The sequence below is a fragment of the Sinocyclocheilus rhinocerous genome, unplaced genomic scaffold (assembly GCF_001515625.1).
Source record: "Sinocyclocheilus rhinocerous isolate Xijiao unplaced genomic scaffold, SAMN03320098_v1.1 scaffold256, whole genome shotgun sequence".
NCBI classification, from domain to species: Eukaryota; Metazoa; Chordata; class Actinopteri; order Cypriniformes; family Cyprinidae; genus Sinocyclocheilus; species Sinocyclocheilus rhinocerous.
The window spans coordinates 822,646-841,498 of record NW_015632036.1 but is presented as its reverse complement, the minus strand read 5'-3'; positions in this window follow the sequence as shown (position 1 = coordinate 841,498).

Below are 18,853 nucleotides of genomic sequence, written 5' to 3'. Positions count from 1 at the left end.
CATAAATGCAACCGAATAACTGGCCTTAACTAGACAATTTATTAATCAACATTACTAAACAAACAAAAATGTGGCAACATATTTCATTCATTTATTCATCAGTTAAATCAATTAACCAACAGCAGCTTTTAGCCTACCTGAATAGAGACCACAAAACTGACGGAAATCGTTCCGGTATTCTGACGATTTTGTGCTACTAAGGTGTGAGGCTTTATTAACATGTACACCTATCCCAACCCTAAACCTACCCTTACAGTAGTATAAATACAGTGTTGGTAGCATAATCTGATAGGTAGCATTATTTGTCAGAACACCTGTTGTGATGACCAACATTACGATTCAGTTCACACAGCAGGTGTTTGCCGAAAATGTGGTTTTGAGTCTAGATGTACGGGAGTGATTTCGCGGTGAGAACGCGGTTTTCAATAACTGAACAGTGTGTGAACGTAACCGTATTAAGGCCTCAACTACAGTACTGACTGACAACCATTCTGCTGCGGTGTGAACGTGCACAGTTGTGAGCTGTGCTGCGGGCTATGTGTTTGATTCTCTATCAACCGACTCATTTAAATCATACGTTCGGGAATTGGACTACGCTTGTTGCGCTGTATGTTTTTGATTCAGTAAAATGAACCGGCTCAAGAGTCATTCGCTCGGGAGTCGCACTACACTGTTCATTAGCGGTGTGTACAGATTATTATGTATGTGTGTCCTCAAGCTAGTTCGGAAATATCGTAATTACGAGTTTATGCACATGAATGACAAGCGAAGTTGTTTTTACAAATGGAAACTCGTAATTCGAATGATACACGAGTTGCTGACGTTGGAAGGAGCGTGTCGATTTAAAACATGGCGGAAACAGGGATCTGTTCTTATATTATGTCTGTAAAGATAACTCAGCACAGGAATTCTGTAGCGAATAATGTAAAGTTAATCACTCCACTTTCACGCAAAATGTCCTCCATTGCAAAACTCTTTTCATGTTGTTTTACATCAAAAGGAGTGGATGAGGTAAGGATGAAACCTAAAAGCTAGACTCAGACACATCAAGCTTTGCGTGTCCTTTAATGCTTAATTATACCTGTTAGGGTGATGAGAGACTTAGCCCACAAGCCTGGTGATTAATAAACAAGCCATCAAGGACCCAACAAGTTCCTGCTCATCACCTTGACACATACATTGAGTAAGAGGGTACATATCAAAGCCCATGCTGTACATCTCGCATAGACACACACACACTCAAAAAAACGTTAACTGGCCTACACCAGACCAGCTTTGTCTACTCTCTGACCTGTTTATTCCTTTCTTACTCTGTATCCTTTTGTCTCTCTTTTGCACACCTGTTTGAGTGACAGACGATGAGAATGTGTCGATGCTTGTAGCTTGGATGGGGTGAGTGACAGCCTCAGTCATGCTTTCATCTTTCAGCATTTCACTTCAGCTTTGTAGCAGGCCAGCAAGGGGAAGGGTTGCGTTTGGCCCGTTTAGTAAATAGACACACCTCTCTGGGAAAAAAGATGGCCCAGGATGGTGTTACTAACTGCTGTAGGCAGCTGAAAAACTTAGAGTGACCTCAAGCCGAGGTCATGTAAAGATTCCTCTTTTGATAGTCTTACATGTGCAAAGAAATCCAAAATAGGACTTTCCATATACATACACGTCCTGTATACGAAGATCAAACGCTATTCTCATCTGCCACACTAATCTTCTGTGATAAGCAGCAAGTTTATACAAGTTTAAATGAGATTCGGTAACTAAACGTGAAGCTGCTCCTAGTTTTCCTAGTTGTTCTGAGTGTATAATAACATTATTTGGCTGTAAATGCTTAAACTGCTTTGTTTAATGTTTTCAGTTTTCAAATGCACATGGATGATTGATCAGTTCAAGCCAGTAAGCCTTCATCTTTCCAGCAGGTGAATGCTTTTCTGGCAAACAACAGACAAATGCTGTGGCTGCAGTAAACAAACATAGCAATGCAGTTTTTCAAGCTAAGTGTTTGTGTGCTGTCATTTAAGCTGTCATAATAAATAACTATTGTTAACTTGTCATCATTATCACTCCGGATATAGAGGAATAAACCACAGTGATTTATTCAAGTATAACATTGGGCTGGATATTTTTAGCTGTGAGGGTTTGTGATTATTAGTATTTAATTATGCTCAGATAACTTTGTGTGTGTGTGTGTGTGTGTAAGTTTAATGTGTTAATGAGAAAATGTTTTTGTAGCATCCAATACCAATTTACTCTGCAGAGCTATGAACTGTGAAATAGCTATTTTGGGAAAGTATAGCAAAGTCTTACCCCTGAGGGATGAAGAAAACTTTTCTCATTTACTTTTTACTACTTTGAGAAATAATTGGATAGAACTTCCTACATAGGCTGACTTTCTAATACTGGTATTTCATTGGTCGCCTCTGTCTAGACAACCTCACACCACTTCTTCAGCTATATAATCAGTCTGGAGGTCTTGGAAGCTGAAATTGGTTCTGTCCATCAGCTTGCGCGTTGCAGAAATTGACCTGCCTCTAGCCTTCGTGTTTCATCTCAAACTATAGCCTGCAACAAGAAATGGCAAAATGTCTCTCCGCTTGGCACAATACTGTTCTATTAAGTCTCTTGCACTCAATATAAAAGTGAAAAGGTCTTATGGACCCCACACTAGTTGTAAATTGATCATAGGAAGTCTTTTACTCTTGCTATGAAATGGTTTTAGTTCACTAATAACTTGTTGACAGAAGAAGGAAAGACCATTGAAACTGAATGAATGCTTCAGTCACAAGTTTTATATGTGATGCATGGGGTCTCATTATATATATAGGCAGTTTAGGCTTTGGATTAGTCAATACAGCTTTCCAGGTGTGCTAAAATCCTCAATATATCAGCAGCTACTATGTGAAACACGTTCACTACTACACTGCACAGCATCCACAGTTTTGTTGTACAGCAACATTCTGTTATTTTGTAGCAAAAGGATATAAATGAATATATTTAATGAAATAATGATTTAATGAATTTTGTGTATTAAAAATCTTCCATATTAAAACCATTTTTTTTATTTAACTGTTTTTAAAAGTAATGTCACTTGTTGCCATTTAGCCATGACTATATTCAGAATACAGCACAGCCTCTTATACCTTTTTGCTTAAATGCATCATGTAGTTTAAATATTTACATCATTATGTTATGTTGCATTCCTCGGTTTGATTAAAGACTACTGCTCTGATACTTGTGTGAAAGGAAGCTCACTAAACTTTTGTCTGTTTGACCTTTCTTGACACCCCTCTCTTTCTCTGCTCTCTGAAAGACAGCTGTTTCTGTCTTGGAGTGTTTGGACACTGCTAATGAGGGGATGCTTTGTGGTGTTCCTCTGTCCAGAATGGTCTCTTTAGTTGTCTCTCTCTAGCGGTAGGTCTAGACCTTTCTTTGACCAGCTTCTCATCAGAAGCAGAATCCCCATTAAGGGCGGACTGTTGTTAGCTGAGAATAGAGCATATTATGTGTGTGTGTGTGTGTGTGTGTGTTTGAGTGTGCGCATCAGGCAAACGGCAAGGTCTTTTCCACTGTGCTCTTGCTCAGGATATAAAGCACATCATTGTAATTGCAAAGGATTCCATCTTAGAGCGTCTGTGGCCACTCTAAGCCCATTTCTGCAGATGCATGTTCTGTTCAGATTATGTCTGCTTGCTGTCCACAGGACTCTCACTCTATTCAGTGAGAACCGGAGGAGCTGTCAATGCAACAGAACTATTGTGTCTTGCCCTACTCAGGGAGGAGAGAAACTCAGCAAACACTATAGCAATTACAATGTATATACCATTGTGAAAGTTTTCTCAAGTGGTTATGGAGAGAGGGAAGTTTTAATGTTGAAAATGCAGACTGGACTGAAATAATGGAAAGTAACTAGGCATCATTCATGTTGGGCATGTTGAAATATTTAACATTTCTTGTAAATTGTGACTAATTCACATGCTGTTTATTTAGTTAAAAAATTTTTTTTTTTTTACAGTTTTATTTATTAGTTAATAAATAATATTAGATATATATGTTATTCATAAAAATATTTTATGAATAATATTATTATTGTATGTTATTATTTTATGACTTTATTTTATTTTAGTTGAACACGTAGTGTGTATGATTGAATAAACTAAGGTAAGGTAAAGAATTAAAACTATACTGAATATAAATCTTGAATTAGACTAAATATCTGAATTCATAAGAGATATTTATTTTCATTAGTTTTTGAGCTTTATTGCTTTATAAATGCTTTATAAGGAGCTTTATACTTTTTCCAGCCTTAGCAAGTTGAACATTTGACTCAAAAGTTTCCCTAGTCATATTCATAGTCACACCTCTTAGTAATATTATAATGCTTCCGCACAACCTGCAATAGATTCTCAAATCAGACACCTGCAGAAGGTTACATTAATGCCAGTATATCTGCTCAGCGAATCTAGTGCTGACTTTTTAAGTGAAGTGATCCCGCTAGGTAGATTGTACAGGTCAATGCAAGTATGAGCTGTTGTCTTAACCTATTCAACTGTTTTGACTATCGGCCAAACACAGGCCACGCTGCATGACATTTGAGGAGGCCACATTCAATTCTGGACAAACTGCTTAGCGCATGCACCGAAATTGAAAAGATCGTTTTAAATTAATTTGCCTGTCCTCATGTATTAGAGAGTCTACATAATGAGTCATTAGTCCAAATTGTTTTCTTATAGCATTTGTCACTGAAGATCAAAGCAATATTGCATGAGTGGTGTACAAACGTCTGAGACAAACTCACAGCAGCACTTTGACAGGCCTCACAACTTGCAGCGTGTCATAAGAGAGATGCTGATAGACTAGTGACAAATTAAAGGCAGGAAAAGAAGAGGGTGGTTTGTTGGTAGCTAGAAAAGTGTGGTTGGAAAAGAAAAGATCATACCTTATCATTGATTTTACTAATGATGAGTGCCCCCAGTGCAACAATAGTAATTTTGCCATAAAACTGTCAGCAGTTCATCAATCTCTGGAGGCCTTTCCTCCCTCAGAGGAAGATTTATTAAATGCTTACAGTCATGGGCCTGGACTTGCCTTGTCTGTCTGTAGCATACAACAGAGCTAGCCTTTGAGATGTTAAAGTTCTCCTCCTCATACTGTTGCGCAGTGAAAGTCGCTTTCTCTCTCTGTATGTCTTTACATGTAACAGAAGACCTCTTGCTTTTTTGTAAATAACAAATTCTTCTCAATAGGATATCCTTTAGTTCGGCCTCACTATCGTGGTTTACCATTTCAACCCTTCTGATTGTTTTGGTCTTTTTATCTTTTTTGAACTTGTGTATTTTGTCTGTGTTCTTGAGACAGTCGTGTGCAGCCAAGACATGCACTTTAAATGCCTGAGGACTGAGGCCTGTCTGCCAACAATAGGAATTTCCCTGGTTTACACAGGATAGATTAAGCTCATCCCTTTTTTTCCTTTCCCAAGAGCACATTATGGTTCTACTTAAACAGTTTTGTGCGTGTAATTCTACGCTTTGCAGGTATGAATACCAGAGTTCGTGGTATTGGATGCTTAGTCGGATATGTTCAAGTTCTCATTATGTTTGAGGATGAAGTGCAGCCTCTACTGTCTGAACAGTAAAACATGAACCTCAAATGAACATGAACAGAATTATGTTCAGTTGACAGGTTTGGAGTTGCTGTGACCTTGCCATATTTTTGTGTTTTCTTCTTTGTTAATATATAACAGACCTAAACTAACAAGTAAATATGGCTGAAAACTTGGCATCCGGTTTCAACAGGCGTAATGCAGCAATATAATGTTATGCTGCTAAACAACACCGTCTTTGACTATGTGAGATTGTTCATGACTCATCGGTAAACCTGTATGTTATTGTGACCTCAGATTATGCTGCCGTGACTTTCAAAATCTCTGTTACATATTAGTCACAAATACATTTCCATACATATGCCATTTGTGATGTGCCTTATGTTTTGAACACCTGGGTATCTGTATACAAAGTGATTGGCACAAACTCAAAGATGAGTTAATTAAATTAAAGATTTAATCTGTAAGATCCATCCGCTGCAGGCGGTGTGAGCGATCAGCGTCTGCAGATAGTTTAGAGATAAACGGACGCATCATGTTTAGATGTTAATCGAGGGGAAGCTGAGGGTTCCACCCACATGACACCTCAATCATCATAACCCTTTATTACACGGAGTAAACATCATAAAAAGCCACTTTAAAGATGATGAGAGAAATCCGAATTTTTCTTAATATTTATAATGATGTGATTAAATTATTGTTTTTACTGTCAGAGTTTGCTTTTGCTGCTCTTCCATTGCTCCTTTGAAGTCAGTTTTAAGTTGTGTTTCATGTGGTCATAGAGTCTGCTCGTATTGCTTTCCAAACGGCACACAGTCTTACTTAAATACACACTGAGCACTGTAATTTTTTTTTACAAGTGAAGGTGCAATTTGCTGTAAATGCACTATCAGTGTTACAAAACCCATAGAGGGCCATTTCATTTAAGAGGCAATCTCTTAATATTTAGGAGTTGAAAAGTTAAAATGCATCATAAAGAGCTGCATCGTATAATTAAAAGTCATAATCATATAGCTTTTGAAAGTGAATTGCTACACCTGTTGAGGCTGCTTCATATGCAAAGCCATTTTCAGACTTACAGACACTCATTCCTAGATCAATGCGTCTAGTCTTTCTAGACTAACAGACCTAACTCTTCGGTGGGACACAAAAGAAGATATTTTGAAGGCAAAATTGGACCTTTATTGTATGGACCAAAACTGAGACATTTTTTTAAAAGACCTTATTTTATATTTCACAGAAGACAAAGAATTCTTGCAGGAGATTACATGATGACAGAATTGTAATTTTCGGGGTGAACTATCTCAGGCTAACATCCTGTGTATTCCTATAATGTCAGATGCTTATTTAAATTCGCTGATTAGGTCACAAGTTGCAAAATGTCAAGATTAGCATATTTCCTTTCCTTTGAGAATAACATTCTAGAAGGTGCACATGATATATCGTGACTATGCTCTATATATATATATTTTTTTGAATTATGCTGCTTTAATTAAAAAAAAACACTCAACCACATCCTGTCTTAATGCTTCTTATCTTATCTTGATGTCCATTGTGACACTCTGAGTCATAATTCAAGTCTAAAAGGTCTCAAAAACCACTGGTACCATTGCATCAAATGATATGTGCTGTTTAAACTGTGTTTAACACAGTTTGGCCATAAAGCTGCTTCAGAGCTGCTCCATGATGTGAATATATGACTGTCAGGATGACACAGATGATACATAAATCACATTTCAAAGCTGGTTCTTTTCCATCATATCACAGGAGGCGAACAATGTGTGTCTTTCAGTATGAGGACACAGCTGGTCTGGTGCTGCATATTAAGTATTATAAACAAGAGTTGCACCTATTTTATTTGGGAGATTATCATCTTCTAGGCTTATTAGGAGGACATTTCCCATAATATTCTGAAGATGGGTTTACGCATGAATCCCCATGACTTTGCATTTTGATATAGACTAGTTCTTGTATTGTGATACTATGCCATTGAGTAACTTTTGTCTCGCATTACCCACATTGCTACAAAGATTGTCAGAGACTTTGTTGAACATCACCAGACAAGAATTCCCTTCCACCACAAGCTGAAAAACATTAAGGTGTGATCATGAAGGTCTTACAATTTTGCTGGAAGTTTTGGATCATGTTACTTGTTTTCCTGCTAATAAATAATGATTCATGTGATGTTTTATTCAGTTTCTTATGAAACTAGTGACTGGATAAAATATTGTTTATTGGACTAAAAAAGTTCTCAAACATGCACACATAAAATGTAAATATGTGCTGTTGACAATACAAAGTTCACGGTGTCTTATTAATTGTATTGTATCTTTACAATGTGACATTTTTGCCAATGGCAAATAGAGCTGCCATGTCTTTGTAAAGTTGTCTGTCACTCAAGAGAGAAAAAAATCATTTGTCCTCACCATTTACTGAGGACAATCCCCTTCACCTAAGTTGTTTTCCTTTTGCAGGTTGAGAATATTTTTACAAGCTTCTCCAGCCTTCCAGAGACAAGACCCAACATAGAGAGGTGGTGAGACATGCTTCAGATAACTGAGTAAAAATATAATGTGGTTACAGAACTGTGTGTGGAAATCATGTCAAGATACTCAGGCAGATGGTGTGTTTCATACTCACTGGATTGGGCATGAACACAACTGGAACAGCGGATAATTATATGTGACCATATTTGTGTCCCTGATGCTCTGTGATGTCAGAGTGGACCACATAATTTTTCTTCCCTAAGTTTAGTAATATCTAAAGCGTATCCTTCAAGTTATTCTTCTGCTATAATGAAAAAAGTGCATTCCAAAATATATTAATAATATGTAAAATAATCAATAATAAGTCAAATTTTTGTAGAGAAAAATGGTTGCTATAATGGCTGCTGTTCAAAAATGTTGAGTCAAAACAACTGACCAAAATGTTTTTATAAAAATCTTTAAACATTTTGTAAAGAATATGAAGACTTTATATTTGCACAAGTCAGATGTAATACCACATCTCACTATCTTGATACTAATACATTTTCCACAAACTAAAATGGCATTGAAATGTATTAATATCTCAAGGAGAAGCTAACAGTTTGTTTTGTGACACATTTGTTGTAGCTTTACATTATCTGAACAAGTTACTCAGCATCTTCCCTCTGTCTTGTTCCATGATGGTGACTGTCTCTAAATTTGCACATCTAAGCTGCACAGATCAGCAGGCCTGTGTTACCTCAGAGTCCCCTTAACTCTCCCTCTCCATCCAGTTTTTCATCCTTCCTATTTTTAGAGAATATATCTTTTCCTGATGAAATACAGTAAAATGCACTCAGGGCCACATGTCTGCCTCCCTCTGCTGTGCTCATACACAGTGCATATTTTTAAAGTTCTTAACTGCTGACTGGCTTGCTGACCTTCCTACATTTTATATAATGCATGAAATATTAATTCCAAAAATAAATATAGGCTTTCCTACCAAGTTCTACCAAGGTCTGAGCAAATTAGCTTTTTAGATGTTCAAGATAAATTTTCAAGCTGACAATTTTTCTTTCTTCATTTTACTTTTAATATACATATTGTTGCACCGTAGTCATAATAGGTGAAGATATGATGTGGAGAGATATTCTGGAGAGGTGACTGTGCACAACATTGATTTTTTTGTAATGTTCACCGAGGCTGCATTTATTAACAGTGATATTGTAAAATATTCTTACAATTTAAAACAACTGTTTTCTATTTTATTTAATTTTTTCATATATTTAATGTAATTTATTCCTTTGATTGTAAAGCTGAATTTTCAGCAGCCATTTCTCCAGTCTTCAGTCTCACAATATCCTTCAGAAATCATTCTAATATGCTGATTTGGTGCTCAAGAAACATTTCTTATCATCAAAGTTGAAAACAGTTTCGCTGCTTAAAATTTTTGTGGAAACCGTGACACATTTTCTTTCAGGGTTGAACTGTGCACAGTCATCAAATAATGTGTCGCTTTTCCCAATGTAACTACAGGAGGACATCTGTTAATGTAAAAAAAAACATTGCTTCTCACCACCATTGTCTTATGTATTTTTGAACACTCTTCCATTCACTTTTGTACTCTGCTATTTACTTTCCCTTCACCTCGATCTTCCCCTTCTTTCTCAAAAAATCTCAATTAATTTTCCTGAATTTCCAATAGAACACTAACATATTTGTCATTTGGCAATATGGTGTGCCGTGTGTAATGGTGAGGGGTGGATGGAAGAGATTTAGTTTTAGGCCAGTAATTTCTTGACAAATCATATGTCTGCATCACTGACACATGATGAAGCATATTGTATCTTAAAGACAATATCATAGTTTAAGAACAGATATAAAAAAAATGACTTAAATCAGAATTCAGAGTAAAAGCCAAATATTTTCTTGACTTTTTTCTTGTTTTCGTGGGTCCAATAAAAGTAAAAGGCTCTGCACTAATTCTAAAACTGCAGTTCTGTTTAAGCTCTTATGAATGTGTACACACATATTCTTTGGCTGGTCTATTCTGTGAAAACTGTAATTGTACTAACCAGCACTAGTTTGCTCAGTACAATTTGTCATGCATTGACTGTTTTGACATTTCCCACACACATTACTTAACTTGATGCTGAACCTCTTTTTTAACTGTTTCAGACAGGAGGAAATAGACTTTTTTTTTCCTTACATGATGCATGGTGATAAGGAATAGGACGCCTCCCCCTCCAGGTTGCTGAAGTAATACCACTGCAAAACCATCCCACTTGATGTGGCAGGATGTGCAGGTAACAACAGCAAACAAGTGTTTCAGTAGCAATTATTAGCTGGAAGTGAGGTATGTGTGCGTGTGTGCATCTGGGCCAGTTCTTGGGCTTTAGAGTGTGGGTGTGCTCCGAGAAGAGCAGCCACTCAAAGCTTTTCATTAGTTTTGCCTTGTTTCTCCTCTTTCCCTCTCGAGTGTGTAATGTGTGTTGGGACACAATGGGAGGATCTGCAGAATTGTAGTGAGAGGCTGTAGACTGTGTTTGCTGGCGCTGTGAAGAGCCTCTTCACCAGGCTTTGGCCACAAAGGCCTTTGGGATGTGCCCATGGCTTACTTTGTTCACTAGAAGCATTTCACACGCACCCAGGGCAACAGACAGGCAGGGCGGAGGCCTCAACACTCGGCAGAGTTATTGAAAAGTTTTTGTGCTTTTTTTTTTTGTCCACCTATCCCCCCTCCCCACCACACCTCCTTTTTACCACAAATCCTTTCTCATCCTTGTCGTTCAAATACCACTGTTGGGCAAACAGAACATTCTTCTCTCTTTTCTCTCTTTCTTGATGTCACCCTCCATATTATCCGATGGTAATTGTTAATTGAGTTCTACATCAGTAAAACGTTTGTCACCTCACTTTAGTCCATTTGACAGTGAACATTGCTTCTGTTTATTAGAAAATGTGATGTGAAGGAAAAGAGCAAGAAGTAAGCTGATAAATGATCATCACCTTCATCTTTATTGCATATCTTTGGATTGGCTTCTCTTTCAATCAGAGTTTGGCTTAATTTATTTGACCATTGTTTAGCAATAAAGCAATACAACTAATCTCATTAGGTTATGACCTAATGAAGGTCATGTTTTATTATTCTATGCCTTGGCCATAATTCCCTCCTTGAGCTCTTACATTCTTGAATCACGCATTTGATGTAGGTCAGCGTGCATTGTTGTGAATATCTACAATATGTATGTCATATTTGAAATATGTTTGCACACATACGAGAGAAAGAACATTTTGTATCCCTAACAATCTTTTATCCCAAAATATTGCAGTTTTTCTGACATGCCTAGAAACCTCCATCTCCACAGCAGCTTAAGTGACACATGAAAAAATTATGTGTCAGGGTTGGGGCCTGATAAAATATTGATGGTGGTCAGTGGCCCAGAGCAACTGTATAGTGTACATTTCTGCTCTGGATGAAAGGAGGTGGTGATTAGCTTCATCCAAAATCAGTGCACATTTATGAGAGCATTCACTTCATTTGTGTAACGTCTATCAAATGTTCAAGATCATGTCCACTGCTTAAAGGACTCCAGTAAGAGTACTGTGAACCACTGATGCACAGAATTGTCCTGCATTGGTGTATTTTAGGGGCAATTCAAAAAGTCCTGATAAAAAACAATTAGATTTATCTAATAGCAGTTAAAATAACATAGTATGTATTTTTTGTATATAGTATTATTATTATAAATTTATCTTTTTAAGATCCAGTATGTGTTGGGAACAGATTTTTACAGCTCAGACAGTAATTAAAGCACTGAGATTAAACTAGTAAAGAACAATTACTGTATTTGTGCTCTAAGAGACATTTAATTATATGTGTTAGGCCATGATCAATCATGAGATGTAATTTTCATGAAACAATATGGCTACAAAACTACTTGAATGAATGGTTGAATAACGACTGGTGCAAATCAATTATATTAGGCAAGCTTGGTGTGAATGTGTGAAAACTTAGTTCTGTCAGGCCCAGCGAGCATGTTTGACTAGGACGAAGTTTCATCTCTGTCTATTTTCATGGGTTATAAAGATGAAATAAATAAAACATAGCTTCGTCTTTGGAGCACTTTGCTAAGATGTTGTATCACTGAAAACACCAGCACTCTGTCAGATCAGATTGAGAACAGTGCAGTGACACATCTCTGCTGAGGAGATGATAAAATGTACAAACCATACAAGGAGAGCAAGGGCATCTGTACCCATCTTTCTGTAAAGAGAATCATAACTTGTTCCACCATATAAGGCTGGTACACACACACACACACACACACACACACACACACACACACACTTCCTCTTTATTATGTTTTTCAGATTCATCAGAGTTAATTTTCCCAGTAAGAAAAATTCTGACATTCTGCTCAGTGTGATTTATGATAATAGGATATATGGCAATAGAGACTATACAGACTGCAGGACTAAATGTCCTTTTGTTTATATATTTTTTGTAAATAATCTAGTTTCTTTTTGAAAAACAGTTTCTGTATTGGTACATAAAAAAACAACAACAACAAAAAAACCCCGCTATTGATCATTTCCACTATCATTGCCTGTTGAACATACGTTGACCTTTTGTGACAACATGCCCCTATGGCATGTGAAATGTAGTTATATTGATATGTCATCCCCTAGGGCTTAAAGGGATAGTTCACCCAAAAATTATTTACTCACCCTCAAGCCATCCTAGGTGTATATGACATTTTTCTTTCAGATGAATACAATCGGAGCTATATTAAATAATATCCAGGCTAATCCATGCTTTATAATGGGAGTGGATGGTAGCCCAAAATTTGAAGTCCAAAAAATTGCAGCCATCCATTATAAAAGAAGTCCACACGGCTCCGGGGGGTTAATAAAGGCCTTCTGACGCGACGCGATGCATTTGTGTAAGAAAAATATCCATATTTACAACTTTAGCTACATATTTCAGCACAGGGATGAACTTGTAAAGAACCAATACTGTATTTGTGCTCTAAAAGATAAATAAATAAATAAATCTTGAGACGTAATTTTCATAACAATATGGCTACAAAACTGCTTAAATGAATGGTTGAATAACGACTAATGCAAATCAATTATTTTAGGCCAAGCTTGGTAGGAATGTGTGAAAACTTAGTTCTGTCAGACCCAGTGAGCATGTTTGACTAGGACGAAGTTACATCTCTGTCTATTTTCATGGGTTATAAAGATGGAATGAATAAAACATGGCTTCATCTTTGGAGCACTTTGCTAAGATGTTGTATCACTGAAAACACCAGCACTCTGTCAGATCAGATTGAGAACAGTGCAGTGACACATCTCTGCTGAGGAGATGATAAAATGTACAAACCATACAAGGAGAGCAAGGGCATCTGTACCCATCTTTCTGTAAAGAGAATCATAACTCGTTCCACCATATAAGGCTGGTACACACACACACACACACACACACACACACACACACACACACACACTTCCTCTTTATTATGTTTTTCAGATTCATCAGAGTTAATTTTCCCAGTAAGAAAAATTCTGACATTCTGCTCAGTGTGATTTATGATAATAGGATATATGGCAATAGAGACTATACAGACTGCAGGACTAAATGTCCTTTTGTTGTCTACTCAGCCACTTCACCGCCTGAAAAAATTATGAGAATTTGGAATAAGGTCCTATTGGGATGCTTTTCAGATGTTAATCCATCATAAGAACATTGGTAAAGTGTCTTTTGAGGTCTTTAGATCTGCCTTGTCAATTGTTGCTTGTGTCTGTGAGACCAAAGGGGAGTTAATTATTATTTGCCAATGCAGTCTGAGGAGTCCAATCCTTTCATGACTGGTTTCTTGAGCTGGAGACAAGGGAGTACTCCCAATCAGTGATGCCCATCTAACCATTAGAAAAGATTTCCATTCCTACTGTCATCTTGAAATTGCAGTGCACATGCATCCTTACACTGTAGTTGAGAAGAAGAAAGATAGTTATGGTAATACAAAGGTGTATGTGTGATTCTAGTCTTTGATTATTTTCATAGCAAACAGAGACACGAGCTGAATACTAGTACTTTACCGTTAACTTCACATCGGTGTGAAAGCATTTCTTCTGCCTTTTGTCTGTTTTGATTTTGAATATTGCTGGGAAGTTATTGGTGATAAACAGTGAATGAGTGAAAAATAAATATATATAAATATGTATAAAGTAATGAATATATATATATATGAGTTATATTAAATAATGTTCAGGCTAATCCATGCTTTATAATTGGAGTGGATGGTAGCCCAAAATTTGAAGTCCAAAAAATTGCAGCCATCCATTATAAAAGAAGTCCACATGGCTCCGGGGGGTTAATAAAGGCCTTCTGACGCGACGCGATGCATTTGTGTAAGAAAAATATCCATATTTACAACTTTATAAACCTTAATCTCTAGCTTCCGCTAACTGTCCTACACACGTTCACGAGAGAGTGGCATCCAGCGGATGACGTAAGTCAATTTTTATCCCCTTATTTTTACAGTATATACACATGAATTAATATTGAATCGAGATCGAAATCCCCCCAAAAGTTGGCAACCCTGCCCAACACTGATTATTAGTAACTCAAACCCCTTTATCTAAACATCTCTACTTAACCTGTCATGCGCATCCACCATGTTTGTAGTTTTTTAACACTTTTTATTCGTGTTTGTAGTTCTAAACCGAATCATTCGTCAAAGCGCAATGGGTTATGAGTAATATTAGCCATTAGAGTGTGCACGGATCCACACTTCTAAAATCGACCTGAAATAGTAGACCATCCGGGGACTTCTGTCATACTCTTTTTTTACATACTATGCTTTGGGACACACTTATTTTAATCTCACATACTATTTAGGATTGATAGTATAACATTGGGATGCAGGGATTGTGACAGAAATCCCAAACCCAATCAGTGTTACAATGATCACCATTTCTGATCACATGACTTCTGCTTAGGATGGGTAAGTTTTGCTGCTCGCAGTTAAGCTGATCATAATTTGGCTGTGGGTGTCAATAGCTTGTAACGCACATTTCATAAACGTTTATGATTTCAGATGAGTTCAGAAACACTTTTGAAGAAATGAATTTCATAACAAAGCAGGCTGGTAGATGGGGATCAACACTAATAATTATACATTTAGAATAAAATGCACTTTCCTGATTCCTGAAGTTCCTTAAATCACTTACATTTCAAACTTTCACAAGGGCAATAGCAAAGCTTTTAATCTGTATGGAAACCATTAAGACAAAATATTTTGACTGCCAAAAACACTGTGGATTAATGGAAAATGTAATGAAATTAAGTGGAGTGATTTATCACCATGCAGTACAGAGATTTACCATAGGAGGGGTGTTAATCCTCATGCTAACTTTCTAAAAGCTTGCTCCTGTTTGTGCTTGTACTGCATATCAAAGCTGCACAAAAATGACTCAACAGTGGAATAATTTTATGCACCGATAATAATTTTTTGTCATTTAAAGGTGTATGAATTATTTCCATAAATGTTACATGCTAGCGTTCTTTTTTTATACATTTTTGATAAGTGGACACTTTGTTTTGATTCAGTGTGATTCTTCTGTTTTCAAGCTCTAGCCTGCTGCTGCTATTCACTATTTTTGTCACTCTGCATTTCCACTTATTTAATAGCTTATATATAGCAGTGAGTTAGTCTCACACAGCATATAGCCATACTCTATATTTCTCTTTCAATTACTGTTTTACAATTTCATTGTTGTCTTTAACAAAATTGCCTTTGAAAGATAGATAGTTTGAATGAAAGGTTATTGAACCAATTGTAAAGATGTAAAAAATACACAGCATATGGTTACTCTGTTTGTAATATATTTTAACAAAGCATATACTATAAATGTTTACATAGTTCAGCATCATTAAGTAGCATTTTAGTACTGTTATGGACTTGACTGATTTGCACGTCACGTCAGGTTTTATTGTGCCAATTTTAGAACAATTTGGTTTGTTAAATGCAACATCCTGTTGCTGTCAAATACTTGAGTCAGTATTACATGGTTCACCAAAATATTACAAATTATGCACAATATTTGTGAGATGATGAACAAATATTTGCAACTATAAACCTGTTGTTGTTAAAAAATATAACAAGCGGCAATCACTCCCCTCTTTCCACAGGTGTTGTCTAGTGACTCAGGTTCAAGAAACTAAATAATTGGTGAATATAGATGTTAAAACTGGAGGAAAATTCACAGAAATCTGTGGCAGCCATTCTGAGGATTTGTGGGGATTTCACAAATAAGTAAAATCCTGTTACTGCAGCTTTAGGGTGTAATAAAGACACTGATTAGTCCAAACATATTAATAACGATGGTAAGAATCCCATTGCTCTGCTGGTAGCAGATTTAGATAACATGGAGATGATATCAGGCTGACGGGGCAATGAATGAATGAGCATGCCCTCATTGTCCCCAGTGGTCATGTCACATTGCACTAATAGCTGGATTACTGACTGACTTAAACAGCTTAGAGTTTCTTTTCTACATGCACAGCAGTCCGAGTGCTGTGCTGCTGAAAAGTGAAAGTCTTCACACAGTGCTATCTACGTGGTCTCTCAAGGTTTTCTGTCCGTGTAGCTGGCCTTTGACAGAAAACAGTCACTCTCTGCAATTTCAATGCATGTGTTGCCATGGAAATGTCTCTGAAGCTCATTCTCTGATGTGCTTAGCTGATTTATGTTCAACTCAATGTCACAGTCAGCAGCTAACATATTGCTGCTCATATCACATGCAGAAGCTCTTTTGATAATTTAAGAAGGGTGTGATCACACTTGACACTGATGATTATTGAAAAAGCACATTTTTGGCAGATGCATGTCTGATATAGCCATTATTATTATTATTATACATTTATTTTTGACATTTTTGTAGCCCTGTGTGTGTTCTGCAGATGTGGTTGTTACATTTGACCCAGGAGCTGGGTAACACAAAAACTACCCAAACACTGAAAAAATAACCCCCAAAAAATGGCTCAAACCCAGCATTTGGGTTACAAAAATAACCCAGGATTTTTTAGAGTGTATAATGGAATAAGGCTCCATAGAATGACTCTTTTGTCAGCGGACTCAGTGTAAGTATTAAGGGGTAAGGGATGTTAGTGTGTCGCTAATACTCTGATTTTTGTAATTGCGACAATCACAGTCTCACCGTGGAAGCTAGGCCTCAATGGCTTAGCATTCTCAGCCACACAAGAGTATTCCTCAGACCCCAAGTATGCATCACAAAAGACTAGGCACAAAGAATGCAAACATGTCATCGTTTTCAGACTTTTAAGTTATCTCCTACTGTGCCTTACTTAATCTCAGATTCAGAACGGCTGGTGTTTGAAATGGAAGCATGACGTGAAGACTTGAAGATAATTGCTGTGTATGTCTCGGACACGTTGAATGAAGAGTCGTGTGGGAGTGAGGAGATCAGAGAGCACCACAACAGCAAAAAGGCAAATGAAGTCCAACATATAGTCAAGACAAGGATGCAGACTCAAGCAATTTATGATGTGTATTGACCCATAATATTGGCTTTAAAAGAGCTCAACCAATGCAAAGTGTTAAATTAATTCATATGTTCCCTTTTGTTGTGGCTCGACAAAAGTGGCCGAGTTTCTCACTCACTCTCGGAGTTGATGACAGATGAGTCTTTCGGCAGTGTTTGCCCAGGTGTCAGTCCCTCTAACCCACTCAGCCAAGGGTGCGTCTCACTTTTTAACCTACTGCTGTCATCGTCCTTGTTGGCCTTTATGCGCGCAATATCTTTCTCACACAAAAAGCACCCAACAGGTTGATTCAGACAAGCCATTAAAAAAACCCAAGAAAGCTCATTGGTTTCGCAAAGTTTCGGAAGTCGCAACCATTATCAGCATTCTTTTTTGTTTTGCAATGTTTGCACTAGCTTTCCAAACAGAATCCGTCTCGAGGTTGGGAGATTAGACCTGAATAGATATGAAATATGTATATGTATCTGATCACAAAGCGCTAGGCGAACCCTTCGCCACAGCTGTGGCAGTCAGGGCCCTGGACCCATTTCCTGTTAATGTGCAGTGTGCATGCTTTAACTAGCCCAGCTAAGCATTCTGTTCACTCCAAAGCCCATTTATCAACACAGCCCAACTCACCCTGTGCAAAAGTTTTAAGTTTTATGGCCCAAGAATAAAGTGCATAATTACTCAGATGGTTAAAAAAGGAATGACCTGGGGCACTTGGCAAGGAGAAGTTCACTATGCATCACTCTGTGTCTTATTAAAGACAATTTATCTTTGTAGAGATGTAGTGAATGGTTTTAACATTTTGTGCTTGTTTAAAAGTCCGGCGTACAATGAAATTAGTCTGCTAATAAGCAGGATATTTTGTTGGCAGCAGGCCGAGAGTGGGAAGGCCTAGCAAATTTTAGGACTTGTCTATCACCACATGTTGTTTAGTCTGGGGTTTGAGGAGGTGTGGTGGAAGCATGTGGTTTGAGCCTGGCTCCTCCCGCATTCGTACTGCTCCATAATTGTGCAGTAAGTTATGCTTAATCCTACATCCTATACATCAGTGCAGTCCAGCCCAGATCAAATGTCAGATCAATTCATGATTATCTCAAAGATTTAAAGTTGAAAGATTTATCAACATGATACAGTAATGAGAGATTGTATCTTATGTTTGTTTTATAATGTTGATTTTATTATTATATTGTTATTATTATTACTATTATTATTATTATCAGTTACAGTACCGTT